Below are 15,122 nucleotides of genomic sequence, written 5' to 3'. Positions count from 1 at the left end.
GATTTTTGAAAGCAGTTCACTGATATTATACAGGAATATTTTCTTTAAAGTTTTCATGTGGACTAAACAAAAACAAGCCTAACTATACAGTAATGAAGTATTACTAAGTAAAAAATAACATGGATCCAGGAGCTAAAATGGAATAAAGAAGGTAACTCCTGGAACATTAGAAAGCAGAGAACAAGTCTCAATCATGGAGGACATGACTAGAGTAGAAGTTTTAATAGGGCAGGGTAGCCTAGGGGAAATAGGTATCAGAGAACAACCTGAAGTTATTCCTGTAATATTCCTGTAAAGGACTCCACTCGAGCCACTAAACCTGACAGTGAAACACCAAACACACCAACCAACTCACCTGCCTCCTTTATCACCTTTTCAAATCATTTTGGATTTCTTCCCTCCTTCTCTTTTTCTTTTTTCTAAGCTATTGATTTCTTCTGCTTTCATCATGAGCAACTTATGATTTAAAAAAAAAATATTTTAAGTTACAAACTGTGACTTAACACTATCAAGACCTCTACAACTTGCCAGAAATATTAAGATCTCATTATCTAGTCATTCCTTTTTTCTTATCCTGAAGATAAAAGACAAACTGTTTGCTATTATATCTTATAAAAATTGAGATAGTTTACTTTTCAAAATGGAGATATCATTTTTTAAAATTTCAGACTTAAGTAGTTTGTTTTACTAAGATTGAAAACATAAAAAAAGACAGATAAGAAAATAAAATGATTCTAGAGAAAGGAGTTTTTCATTATTAGAATTCACAGTTCCCAGTGGGTAGAAATCTAGTTGGTTACTAATGCATTGGTCCAGAAAACCAGATAGCAGATAGCAGTGGAATAAAACCTAAAAGAATCATTTAGGCAAGAAAACATAACCCAAATATTCATATCTGGGAAAACTGCTACCCAAATAAAAAGACTTAAGACAAAAAATTATAAATAAAGTGGAATAATTCAATTACATATTCTTTCTAAGGAATATTTTAGATCTAGAATAAACTATATTTAACTGCAGTATGTTGGAAAAATGGCTACATTTCTTTGAAGCTATTTCCATAAAGGTAGAGTATGCTTTTATGTTTTCATTAGAACAATGGGATGTAACAGAAATATTTTGTACTACAAATTTCTCTGTTGTCTATATGAATGCTTCTTTGCAATGGAGTATATGTTCCAAAGGTGCATTCTATTTCTCCCTTCCCTTCAAGTCTGGCTGCCTTTGGGACTGATTTGATTAACAGAATGTGATGGAACCACCATTCTGGAATTTCTAAGCTTAAGGTCACTGAAACTAGTTCTTCATGTCCTCAGACATCCAAGAACACCAAGCTGCACAGAAGCCCATGGCAGCCTTCATTGAAATGAGAGGTCATATGAAAAGAGAGGTCCTGAAGTTTGAAAGGGCACATGGAGTAAGAAGCCCAGTCATACACCAGCTGCTGTGTGAGACATGGCTGAAGTCATCGTAGATCATTTGTACCCAGTTGACCAACCCAGTCAACACAACATGCCTTTTTTTTTTTTTTTTTAATTTATTTGACAGACGGAGATCACAATGAGGAAGAGAGGCAGACAGAGAGAGAGAGAAGAGGAAGCAGGCTCCCTGTGCAGCAGACAGCCTGATGTGGGGCTCAATCTTAGGACCCTGGGATCATGACCCGAGCCAAAGGCAGAGGCTTTAACCCATTGAGCCACCCAGGCGCCCCCAGTCAACACAACATGGAGAAGACTTGGTTAACACTGCTGAAACACTGCCTGATTTCCAGAATCATGAATAAACAATAAATTATTATTGTTTTAAACTACTAGGTTATGGGGTAATCTTTTTGCTGTTACAAGTAACAAATGGAGATAGGTACCTGTATTTGGGATACTGCAAACCAAAAACATGTGGCAGCAGCTTTGGGACCAGCAAAGGCAGAGTTTTGAATGTCAGCAAGGAGATAGAGGGGACAGAGTATCAAGTGAGTTATTTGACATTGAAGTATGGAAAAGAGAAGGCCCTTGCATATCATAGTGACATGTTTGGTCAAGTGTCTTCAGATTAAATATGGAAAATGTATAAATATCCTTAAAAATAAGCCTCAAGAATATTGCAGACAAAATGTTGACAGCACCAGAGGATTTTAATCCTGTGTGTGATACAGTACAGGAAGACAGAGAAATCCTAAGAAGAAATACTTATATCTGTTTTCAAAAGATTTTAGGGATGACTGGGTGGCTCAGTCATTAAGTGTCTGCCTTCAGCTCAGGTCATGATCGCGGGGTTCTGAGATCTAGCTCCACATGGGCTCCCTGCTCAGCAGGAAGCCTGCTTCTCCCTTTCCTACTCACCGTGCTTATGTTCCCTCTTTTGCTGTTTCTCTATCAAATAAATAAAATCTTTAAAAAAAGTATTTTAGACAAAATATGGATGGTCAAGGCCAGTCCCTCCAACTGGCAAAAACAGAAGAAACTTCATGAAAGAAATAACTTCAGAATAAAGAATAAATCAATGATGTGGCTCCAAGCCCTTCTGGCGAATCTTTAGAAACACTAGAGACAATGCCTAGTAGAATATTGGCTGGAAAATAGGATCTCCAAGAATCTTACAGGTTTTGTTCACCTTATCTAAGAACACTTAGTTGCCAGAGAGCATTTGATTTGTGTCGCTTTTCATTTTTCTTCCATATTCCTTAGAATATTTGAGGTATTCTTCTAGAGAATGGCAAACAATATTATCTCCACCCCTTTACCTCTTCAATTTTCATTATTTCCTGCTACACCTCTGGCTGAACTGGGCATATTTGAATGGAAGTATACTTGATTGTTATATTGTATTTCTTTGTAAAATTTAAGTTTGTTACCTTGGTTTTAATATGACTCAAACTGATCCCATCTTCCCTTTTAATGTATAACAAACAAACTAAATTAAATGGATTTTTGTATGATTAAGTATTTTTTCTTTATGTAATATTCTTTTGTTGAAAAGAGAAAGACCTTTATTTTGCTATGGCTGAACACAGGAATTGCATATCAAAAAAGTGAGTTACTATAAATAAAAAGATCAAATAGAGTATTTCTTCTTTCAAAGGGCATTTCCCTAAAAGAAGTAGTCTCTAAGACACCCTAAAATTCTCTTATTTAAGGAGAATTATTCCTGAAAAATCTTTTTTGAGCATAATATGCTTTCTTTCTACCTAACTCTTTTGCAGCCAAAATATACAGATGCTAACATATACCACTGAGTTAGTCACACTACTTAACCTCTTTTTAAACACCAAACATCACTAACATGAATCATATAAGAAAGATCTAAAATAACCTCCCCAGTGGGGACTTGGCTGGCTCAGTCAGTAGAGCAACAACTCTTGATCTCAGGGTTGTTAAGTTTGAGGCCAGTGTTGGGTGTAGAGACTATTTAAAAATAAAATCTTAAATTAATAAACAAATTAAATGAATAACCTCTCCAGGCTTACTAATTTCATTATGCTTGGTAAACATGTGTGCCATTGCATTATCACTGTCAATGTTAAAATGTCAAATTTGAAATGCTGACATGAGGGGTGCATGGGTGGCTCAGACAGTTAAGCCTCTGCCTTCAGCTCAGGTCATGATCCCAGGGTGCTGAGATCAAGCCCCACATCTGGCTCCCCATTCCACAGAGAGTCTGTGTCTCCCTCTGCCTCTGCTTGCCACTCCCCCTGCTTGTGCTATCAAATAAATAAATAAAATCTTTAAAAAATAAAAGAAAATTAAAAATAAATGCTGCCATGAGTTTGTGGGGTCTTAGCTGGCACATGTTTTGAATTTCTTTAATCCTTAAAATATTCTTGTCTTATTCTTTTTCTAATTTTACTTGACATTCTAATAATTCCCATTAGATGCATCCTGCATGCTTAAGGTAGCCATAAAATCCCAGAGCATATTCCCTATTGCATCACAAATTAGAGAGTATATTTCAGAATTTACTAAGTCCCAACATGAGAACATATATTTAAAGAATGATTCAGGAATGATCAATTAATCTTTTTTCATCAAAAGGAAGATGATAGCCCCTTGTTTGAGAGTAGCACTGGAATCCTAAGGAGCTGAACTATTTGGTCATGCTTCGTATTTAAGAGAAACTGAACTGTTTTAATCAGGAACAGCTGCTGGAGTATAGGGATAGAGGGAATACTCCTGATCTTCCTAAAATCTAACAATGAAAAACCCACAGCAAATATCATCCTCAATGGGAAAAAGCTCATAGCCTTCCCGTTGGGATCAGGAACACGACAAGGATGCCCACTCTCACCACTCTTGTTCAACATAATATTAGAAATCCTAGCAACAGAAATCAGACAACAAAGAGAAATAAAAGGTATCCAAATTGGCAATGAAGAAGTCAAACTCTCTCTCTTTGCAGATGACATGATTCTTTATGTAGAAAACCCAAAGACTCCATCCCCAAACTACTAGGACTCATACAGCAATTCAGTAACGTGGCAGGATACAAAGTCTATGTACAGAAATCAGTGGCTTTCTTATACACTAACAATGAAAATACAGAAAGAGAAATTAGAGAATTGATTCTATTGACTATAGCACCTAGACCTGTAAGATACCTGGGAATAAACCTAACCAAAGAGGTAAAGGATCTATACTCGAGGAACTATGGAACACTCATGAAAGAAATTGAAGAAGACACAAAAAGATGGAAGACCATTCCATGCTGTTGGATCGGAAGAATAAACATTGTTTAAATGTCTATACTGCCTAGAGCATTCTTACTTTTAATGCCATTTGATCAAAATTTTACCAGTATTTTTCAAAGAGCTGGAGCAAATAATCCTAAAATTTGTATGGAACCAGAAGAGACCCCGAATTGCTAAGGAAATGTTGGGGAAAAAAAAAACTGGGGGCATCACATTGAAATCATACCTGATTTCAAGCTTTATTACAAAGCTGTGATCACCAAGACAGCATGGTACTGGCATAAAAACAGACACACAGACAAGTGGAACAGAGTAGAGAGCCCAGATATGAATCCTCAACTCTATGGTCAAATAAACTTTGACAAAGCAGGGAAAAATATGCAGTGGAAAAAAGACAGTCTCTTCAATAAATGGTGAAGGGAAAACTGGACAGCTATATGCAGAAGAATGAAACTCGACCATTCTCTTACACTGTACACAAAGATAAACTTGAAATGGATAAAAGACCTCAACGTGAGACAGGAATCTATCAGAATCCTAGAGGAGAACATAGGCAGTAACATCTTCAATATCAGCCACAGCAACTTCTTTCAAGATATGTCTCCAAAGGCAAAGGAAACAAAAGCAAAAATGAATGTTTTGGACTTCATCAAGATCAAAAGCTTCTGCACAGCAAAGGAAACAGTCAACAAAACAAAGAGGCAACCCAAGGAATGGGAGAAGATATTTGCAAATGACAGTACAGACAAAAGGTTGATATCCAGGATCTATAAAGAACTTCTTAAACTCAACACACACAAAACAGATAATCATATCAAAAAATGGACAGAAGACATGAACAGACACTTCTGCAATGAAGACATAGAAATGGCTATCAGACACGTGAAAAAATTCATCATCACTATCCATCAGGGAAATCCAAATTAAAACCACATTGAGATACCACTGTACACCAGTTAGAATGGCCAACATTAGCAAGACAGAAAATAACATGTGTTGTAGGGGATGTGGAGAAAGGAGAACCCTTTTACACTGTTGATGAGAATGCAAGTTGGTGCAGCCACTTTGGAGAACAGTGTGGAGATTCCTCAAGAAATTAAAAATAGAGCTCCCCTGCAATTGCACTACTGGGTATTTAGCCCAAATATACAGATGTGGTGAAAAGAAGGGCCATCTGTACCCCAATGTTTATAACAGCAATGGCCACGGTTGCCAAACTGTGGAAGGAACCAAGATACCCTTCAACAGATGAATGGATAAGGAAGATGTGGTCCATATACACTATGGAGTATTATGCTTCCTCAGAAAGGATGAATACCCAACTTTTGTAGCAACATGGACGGGACTGGAGGAGATTATGCTGAGTGAAATAAGTCAGGCAGAGAGAGTCAATTATCATAAGGTTTCACTTATTTGTGGAGCATAACAAATAGCATGGAGGACAAGGGGAGATGGAGAAGAGAAGGGAGTTGAGGGAAATTGAAGGGGAGATGAACCATGAGAGACTATGGACTCTGAAAAACAATCTGAGGGTTTTGAAGGGGCAGGGATGGGAGTTTAGGGGAGCCAGGTAGTGGGTATTATGGAGGGCACGGATTGCATGGAGCACTGGGAGTGGTGCATAAAGAATGAATTCTGTTACACTAAAAAGAAAGAAATAATTTAAGAAAAGTGTTGCAAGATTAGCAATAAATCTTGAATCAAAAATCCATGTTGGGGGGCACCTGGGTGGCTCAGTGGGTTAAGCCTCTGCCTTCGTTCAGGTCATGATCCCAGGGTCCTGCTCTCTGCTCTGCAGGGAGCCTGCTTCCTCCTCTCTCTCTGCCTGCCTCTCTGCCTACTAGTGATCTCTGTCAGATAAATAAAGAAAAAATCTTTAAAAAAAAAATCCATGTTGGGTTGTCAGTAGTTGAAAAAGTATTTTAGTTTTGAACCTATAGACTCAGTCTAACCAATATGTATAAATCATTATATTCTTTTTCTTATTAATAAAGGTAAATACATGAAACTTGTAAACTTTTGCACACATTTCTCTAAAGCAGCTGAAAGATTCTGGGTAAACTTTCTTAGACTTTTAAAAGCATGTTAGTAACTCATATAAGAATGTATACATGTATAAGAAAAACATGTTGCTTTTTCTAAATTTAATATAGTGAGAGTTTATAATTTTAAAAATATAACAAAAATATGAACCTGGAAGCGATTAAATAAAAATTGAAAACAAATCAAAAAGGAGAAACTGGGAGGGAGAATAGGAAAAAAAAAATTCATACTATCTGTCTGGGACTCCTGCTGCCTTAGAATGCACCAGAAGAGAATTAATCTGCAGAAAAAGAAAGATTAATCTAAATTCAGACAGCCCTTTCTACCTTATCCCTAAAATATACCTCCCACCAGCACTCCTCATGAATAGTATTATATTAAGGGGACTAAAGTCTTTAATTGCATTATTACAAAAAATTAAAAATGTCAATTGCTTAGGGAGATTCCACATTTGAATTTACCTTTGCATATCATTCAAATGACTAAATTTTCTTCCATGGTAAATCAGAGATAAGGGGAGAAGAAAATTAGGAGTCACAAGTCACAAATGGCAGGTCAAGTCCAGAGACAGATTTCATGGACTTCACAAACGTGCAAACGTCTTAGTTTCCACACTCAGCTGGCATGAAATTCTTCTCCTGCATATGGTCCCAGCATGCATTAACATAAGGCCCTGAGTTAAAGATCTTAAAACAGGAAAAATTTGTTTCACAAAACCTAGCTGAATTAGGTTAGAAGACTGCAGCCTTCCTTGAAACAACACAAATATTTACCCTGAAGTGACTCAGATTAAAACAGTCACCATCTCTGGGATTAACCCCAGCACAGTGAGAAAAAAAATAAATAAATAAAAATAAAATAAATCTCCTGACAGTAGATCCACTTAGCATTTTTTACTAGAATTTGTCTAATTACTAAGGGCTTTCTTAGGTTAGTTTGCATAGATGCATCTTGGCTATTATCTCATTTGATCTTTATATTCAGTTTGTACAGTAGAGAGAGCAGATATATTATTATTTATAGATTTTAAAAATTCACATTTTAAAAGACTAAATGACTTGCCCAAGATTATACGGTTACCAAATTGCAGAGCTAGTGACTTCAGTAAGATGGAATAATTCCCAAAGAAGGATCCCTCCTGTACCATTCATGATACTATCCAAAATTGTAAAATATTAAAGGACAATAGAGGTTCCCATCATCCAATTCAGTTATCCCACTGAATTGATAACTAGTTGTCTGGGTGAAATTTGTGTAAGTGAATAAAGTTGTGTATGATATCAACTGTAGTATCAATTAAATATTTTTTATGTTCTTCAGCTTAACCTACATTTGTCAAAACTCATAGTAATGGGTAAGAATGTATTTTAATAATTAAAACAGGAGAATCAATATCATATCAGAAACCACACTTATTTACAAAATTTCATTAAATAAATCCATGTCATGAGGGGTGGTTTTAAGATTTACTTTACAGCACAAAGATAAGTCACTTTATTTTTATCATATGAGTTAAACAAAATATTTGAGAATGTGAATTAACTAATGAATGGGTGAGACTAAGTAAATTTCAAAAAGGTAATGTTCAGGACAAATTCTTACCAGTGAAGAGCAAGCCATGCTTTCCAATCTGTAGAAGAATCCATTGGCACTGGGTGTTATACAGAACTGATGAATTACTGAACTCTATAGCTGAAATTAATGATGCACTATAAATTGGCTAATTGAATTTTAAAGAAATCCATTAGAATGGAACACCTAGGAAGCACATACTGTGCTCCCCCACCTTGGAGAAAAACAATCTATTGTTTCAGAATTAATGGAAAGACAAGCACTGAATACAATGATAGAATACATGCCCAAAACAGAGTGAAAATGAATTCACACTCAAAGAATGTGGACAAATGAGAGAAAGAGAATGACAAAGAGAGCAATCAGGAAGGAAAAGCAAAAGGTTGGTGGAGAGAAGCTTCAAGGGAAATAAAGGAATAAAAGATAAGGCAAATGTAAAAAGTAACTGAGAAAATGAGTGTATAAAACAGAACTAGCAGGAAGAGAATGGGCAAATGGGAAAAATAAAAAAGAAGCAAGAGGAAATGAAGCTAGGAAGGTGATCAGTCTCTAAACACCTGGTTCCAGGAGCTGATCTGATGGCAGCTGAAATCCAGGCATCCTCAGCATGGGCTGTGGATACTGTGTCTGCACTCTGAGAAAGAGGGGAGGATATGAGCCCCCTCTCCACCTGCACATCTTCAATATCCACGTGTTTTTCCACCAGTTGACATAACAAGGAAGGTTAGGGATGATGAAAACATTCAGGTCTCTATCTGGGCCTACATTGACAATACTTCTTTGTCCTAACAAGAGCAAAATGCTGGTCCCTGTGAGAGTCACTGTTTTGGGCTTCTTTTCCCCAGGAATTCATTTTATGCAGAGTAATGTTCCTCTGATGCATTTCTGTTCTCAGTCTCTGTGAGGAGCACAATTTGAGAAGCACAGGAATAGAAGGTATATAAATGAGAACAGAAGAAATAGATTAAAGAATGGTATGCAATTCCATCTGTTACTAACAGGGAATAGAGGTAGATCCAGAAAAATAAAAGCAGAGAAAGAGTAGGAGACTATAACTTTCAGAATGCTCCCTGAGGCTTACAATTGTCAACCCGGAGAAGCATGAAGTAACTGTAAGTGAGCACTCAAAAAGCAAGAAACCTAAAATTAGGCAGAAGGAGCTACGAACACTTTCCTAAGAGCAGGTTTCTATAGGGAGAGTAAGAAAGAAATGCAGAGGCCAATAGGTATGTGGGTGGATAAAAGACAGAAAGAAACTCCTAAGCTAACCTGAAGGACATTCAAGACTTTTTTTTTTCCTATTTCAACTTGCTTAGACTTACTATCTGTGTGTTTACATATATGTGAATAAGTATCCCCATGCACAAATATGTGCCCATGTGTTATAAATTCCTTTTGCATAACATTTGGGTGCTAGATACAAATGTTATTAATCACATAGAACATATGTTTTTTTTTTTTTAAAGATGTTATTTATTTGACAGAGAGAGAGACCATAGGTAGGCAGAGAAGCAGGCAGAGATAGAGGGGAAGCAGGCTCTCCACTGAGCAGAGGGCCTGAAATGGGGCTCGATCCCAGGACCCTGAGATCATGACCTGAGCAGAAGGCAGAGACTTAACCCACTGAGCCACCCAGGCGCCCCAGAACATATGTTCTGATATTTCCTGATAAGTGTTCCCTAAAACACCAGCATATTGCCTAAATTTCCCATGAGTTTCCTAATAGACTTTTAAAGATTGGTTTTTCTTTAGTCTTCCTTTTTTTTTTTTTTTTTTTTTTTTTTCCTCTTCCTACCTTCTCCTCCTAGGAATGCTATTAAAAGTTTCTGTCAAATGTCTACCTGGAAGTTTTCTTTCTCCAGTTTTCCACATCACTTTTTTTCCTTATTTAAACTCAATTAGCCAATATATAGTACATTAGTTTCAGATATAGTGTTCAATAATTTATCAGTTACATATAAAATCCAGTGCTCATCACATCATTTGCCCTCCTTAATGCCCATCACCCAATTACTCCACTCCCCCCCCCATTTCCCCTCCAGCAAGCCTTACTGTTTATTAGAGTTAAAGGTCTCTCATGGTTTGTCTCCCTCTGATGACTTCCCCTTCAGTTTTCCCTCCACTACCCTCTGATCCTCTGTCCTGTGTCTGATGTTCTATATACGAGAGAAGCCATATAATTATCTTTCTCTGACTGACTTATTTTGCTTAGAAAAGGAACCTCCAGTTCCATCCATGTAAGTGTAAATGATCAGTATTCATCCTTTCTGATGGCTGAATAATATTCCATTGTCTATATATGCCACATCTTCTTCACCCATTCATCTGTCCATGGACATCCCAACTCCTTCCACAGTTTGGCTACTGTGGACATCGCTGCTATGAACACTGGGGTGGAGGTTCCCCTTCAGATCACTACATTTGTATCTTTAGGGTAAATACCTAATAGTGCATTGCTGGGTTTTAGTGTAGCTCTATTTTTATCTTCTTGAGGGACCTACATACCATTTTCCAGAGTGGCTGTACCATGTCACTTTTGAGGTTTAGTTACATATGGGATAGAGAGAGAGAGAGAAAGAGAGTATGAGTAAGGAGAGGAGCAGAGGGAGAGCAAGACAAGCAGACTCCCTACTGAGCAGGGAGCCCAATTTAAGGCTTAATCCCAAGACCCTGATATTATGACCTGAGCTGAAATCAAGAGTCATAAGCTTAACCAATTCAGCCACCCAGTTACCCCCTTCCATACCACTTTTAATGGCACTTAAAAAAAATTCGGGGTCCTGAATGGCTCAGTCTGTTAAGCATCTAACTCTTGATTTTGGCTCAGGTCATGATATCAGCATTGTAAGAAGCCACACATATCACTCCAAACTCAGCACAGAGTCTGCTTGAGATTCTCCCTCTCCCTCTGCCCCTCCCCTTGCTCTATCTCTCTCTAATAAATAAATTTTTAAAAAAATATTTATTGAAATATAATCAACATATGAAATTTACCATTTTAAATATATAACTCAAGGGTTTTAAGTGTATGTTCAGGGATAGATAAACATTACCATGATAAATTTTAAAGCATTTTCATATACCCCAAAAAGAAAACTCATATTATAGTCATTCCCCATTCCACCTACTGCCCTAGGCACTCACTCTTCTATTTCTCATCTCTATCAATTTGCCTTGTCTGCAGATTTTATTTATTTCTTTCTTTTTTTTAAGATTTTATGTATTTATTTGACAGACAGAGATCACAAGCAGGCAGAAAGGGAGGTAGAGAGAGAGAGAGAGAGGAGGAAGCAGGCTCCCTGCTGAGCTGAGCAGAGAGCCCGATGGCAGGGCTTAATCCCAGGACTCTGAGATCATGACCTGAGCCGAAGGCAGAGGCTTAACCCACTGAGCTACCCAGGCACCCTTGTCTGCAGATTTTCTTAAACTGAATTGTACAGGATATGGTCCTTTGTGACTGGCTCCTTTCACATAGAATAATGTTTGAGTTCAAACATCTTGTAGCATGTCACAATATGTCATTCCTTTTTACTGTCAAACTGTATTCCATTATATCCATAGTCCTTTAAAGAAAATTACTATTACATGTAATTCAAAATCAAGAGAAATGTAGTTATATGCTCCATTACAGTACTGCATTACAAAAAGCAATCTTTCATGTTTTAAATAATTCATGCCAATAGTCAAACATGAACAAGTATCACAATATGAGTATTTACTTATAAAATGTCTCTAAATTATAAGAATATACAAAAACATATATAGCAATAAAGTAATGTACAATAACATAACCACAAATATAATTCTAAGTAGAATTCTTCCTTAGACCAGATTACAACCTGAAAAGGGGAAATATTTATGCAAGCAATATTATGACCATTTAAGGATCTAAATAAAATTACAACAATGGATGGATGCCAATTATTAACATCCTCATTGGTTTAAAATGAAGAATACACACCTCTTATTTTTCTTACCACTTGTGAATGATAATTTAAAAAATCTCTTTTCAAAACTAAGAATCTGAAATGCAATTGCTTTATTTTTCTCATCTGTCAAATGAGTATGTCAAACTGTATGTTCTACATGACCAATTTCAGCTCAACCATGCTTTGATTAGTCAAGATATTTAAAATATTTTATATATTCTGATAAGTTTTACATGGAAATATTTGTGGGCAGGATATCATCTGGCTATCATTCTGAGATCTAAGAGAAAAGTAGGTTATGGATACATGACAAACAAATAAAAGTGTATTCGAATTCATTAGTCTTTAAGAACAGGGTGTACAGCAGATTCAGGATTGGGACCCAACCAAGTGTGTACCTACGGGGATACCTCTATGTGAGGAGAATACAGGATTTTTGTTAAAGACCCTAAACCAGTTTGGAACAAAGGTGCACAAGAAAACCAAAGCAGAACTATGTGATAGGAACAAATAAGGCACACATCTAGAAAACAAGATTTAGAGATAACAATCAAGAACTAGGGATTCTAGAGGAGCCAAAGAAAGAAGCACTTGCAAAAGTACTTTGCTCTATGGAAATGAAGAAAAGCGATAAAACCCAGCAACAAACCTAAACATTAGAGACAAGGCGCCACAGCTAACTGAGAAAACAACACACCTAACAAATTTAATAATGGTTAAGTTCTGTTTTCATTAGGAAATTTCCACTATTCTTCAAGCAAAGTATCCCAGAGTCCTAGAAGAGCGTAATTATATAGAAGCACACGGTTAAATGGGAATGACAGTATGATTATGAAAAAAAATCTTAGGGATGGGTCAAGAAATGGAGGGTAGAAGGGTCAACTCAAAACATAAGGCACTTATGGGACATGCATTTTTTTCAGCTACACAAGTGTTGGATGTGGTAAATGTATTTACCTGGAGAAGAGCTATGGAAAAGATGAAAAGGTGGTTATAACAGATAATACTTTGTTATCCTACAGACAGAGGAGAGGTGGAGAGGGAGAACAGCATGATGGTGACAGAATTCATCCTCCTCAGTCTAACCCAGTCTCAACATGCTCAACTCCTAGTCTTCATGTTAGTCTTAGTTTTCTAACTCATCATCCTTCATGGAAATTTCCTCTTGATTATCACCATCAGATCAAACCCTGGCCTCAAAGCCCCATTCTACTTCCTTTATGGGCAATTTGGCTTTCCTTGATGCATCCTATTCCTTCATTGTGGCTCTGAGGATGCTGGTGGACTTCCTCTCTGAGAAGAAAACAATCTCCTACAGAGGCTGCATCACCCAGCTCTTTTTCTTGCACTTTCTGTGGACAGGGGAGATGTTCTTTCTTGTGATGGCCTTTAACCACGACACCACCTGTCATCTTTTGCACTATTCCATGGTCATGAACCCTAGAGTCTGCTATGTCTTGCTGTTGGCTCTGTGGCTTGGGGGCTTCACTCATTCCAGTACAAGTAGTCCTATTCTCTGTTTGCCTTGTGGTCCAAACAAGCTGAATAACTTCTTCTGTGATGTGTCACAGGTCATCAAACTGGCCTGCACAGACACTTTTGTGGTGGAGTTCCTGATGTTCTCTAGCAGTGGCCGGCTCACCTTGCTGTATATCCTGGGACTTCTGGCCTCCTATGCAGTCATCCTCTGCCATGCACAGGGACATTGCTCTGAAGGGAAGAATAAGGCTCTTTCCACACACATTATCATTGTGTTTTTGATGTTTGGACCTGCCATCTTCATCTATACTTGCCTACTCAGAGCCTTCCCAGCTGACCAAGTGGTTTCTCTCTTTCACTTGGTCATCTTTCCTTTGATGAACCCTGTGATTTATAGTTTGCACAACAGGGAAGTGAAAGCTTCCGTGAGAAGGTTGTTGAGTCATCACATGGTTTGCTGAATGAAATAGAAGAATGGGACAAACAACAAAAGAGAAAATCCAGCTAGAATTGATTAAATCACTTATACATTAATGCACTGAATCATTCAGTCATTTTAGCAAATACTGCATTTATTAAGTACTTGCAATTTTCAGGCACTGTTCTAGCTATGTGAATAAGGCAGAAAGATTCCAGGTCTCCTAGGGTTATATTCAGGTAGATAAACACAGTTTAAACTATTAAATTCAAAATAAGCTATAATATCCAAAAGAGATAGTGCTCTGAAGAAAATAAAAAATAGTGTTATGATAGAGTTTGACTGGGAGATGCTAGTTGCTTTGCTTTGGGTTGTTAAGCAAGGTCTTTAGAGCAGTGGTTAGCTGATATCCAGTCAACTTGAAAGACACACCCCTGGAATTACATGCGGACAGAAAATTCTAGAAAAAGAGGATGACCAGTATAAGGGTACAAAGATCTTATAAACTGGTACATTTCTAGACCACAAAGAGAATGTAGGAGCTTGTCAAATACGTTGATATACATAAATAAGTATGCATTAAATACTGAGTACAAAAAATATTATGATGTCTTGTTACACACACACACACACACACACACATATACATGTATGTATGTATATGTTTGTATGTTGCTTATTTTACAGGATCACTGTCATACATATCTCTATATACACATATATGTCTATATATGTGTGTGTGTAAATGCATGACAGTGGTCCTGTAAAATGAGGAACATGTAATAGGAATATTGATATGATTGCATTAAAATCTGTTTTCTTATCAAATGTTTTATATTTCTTTCTATTGTTTCACATTTTCTGCTTTCTTTTGGTTTGATTGATAAAGGCAATATGATTTTAATACTGTAGGAGTTACCCGGACATATGGCCCTAAGTAGTAAGGCTCTTTTCACTCTCTACTGTATCTACTAACATGCCTTTCCAGAACTATGTTCAT

General features: G+C 37.0%; 1 pseudogene across 1 annotated transcript; it reads left to right on the top strand.

Moving 5' to 3' along the window:
• Positions 1–1,893: 1,893 nt before the first annotated feature.
• LOC309866624 (olfactory receptor 4N5-like) lies at positions 1,894–14,165 on the top strand (annotated as a pseudogene). Its single transcript has 2 exons — positions 1,894–1,969; positions 13,248–14,165. The product of its transcript is annotated as an olfactory receptor 4N5-like (transcript).
• The last annotated feature ends 957 nt before the right edge of the window (positions 14,166–15,122 follow it).

This window comes from Mustela nivalis (assembly GCF_964662115.1).
Source record: "Mustela nivalis genome assembly, chromosome: 6".
Taxonomy (NCBI): domain Eukaryota; kingdom Metazoa; phylum Chordata; class Mammalia; order Carnivora; family Mustelidae; genus Mustela; species Mustela nivalis.
Note: the sequence above shows the minus strand (reverse complement) of the source record. Positions and strands in the feature narration are given on the sequence as shown.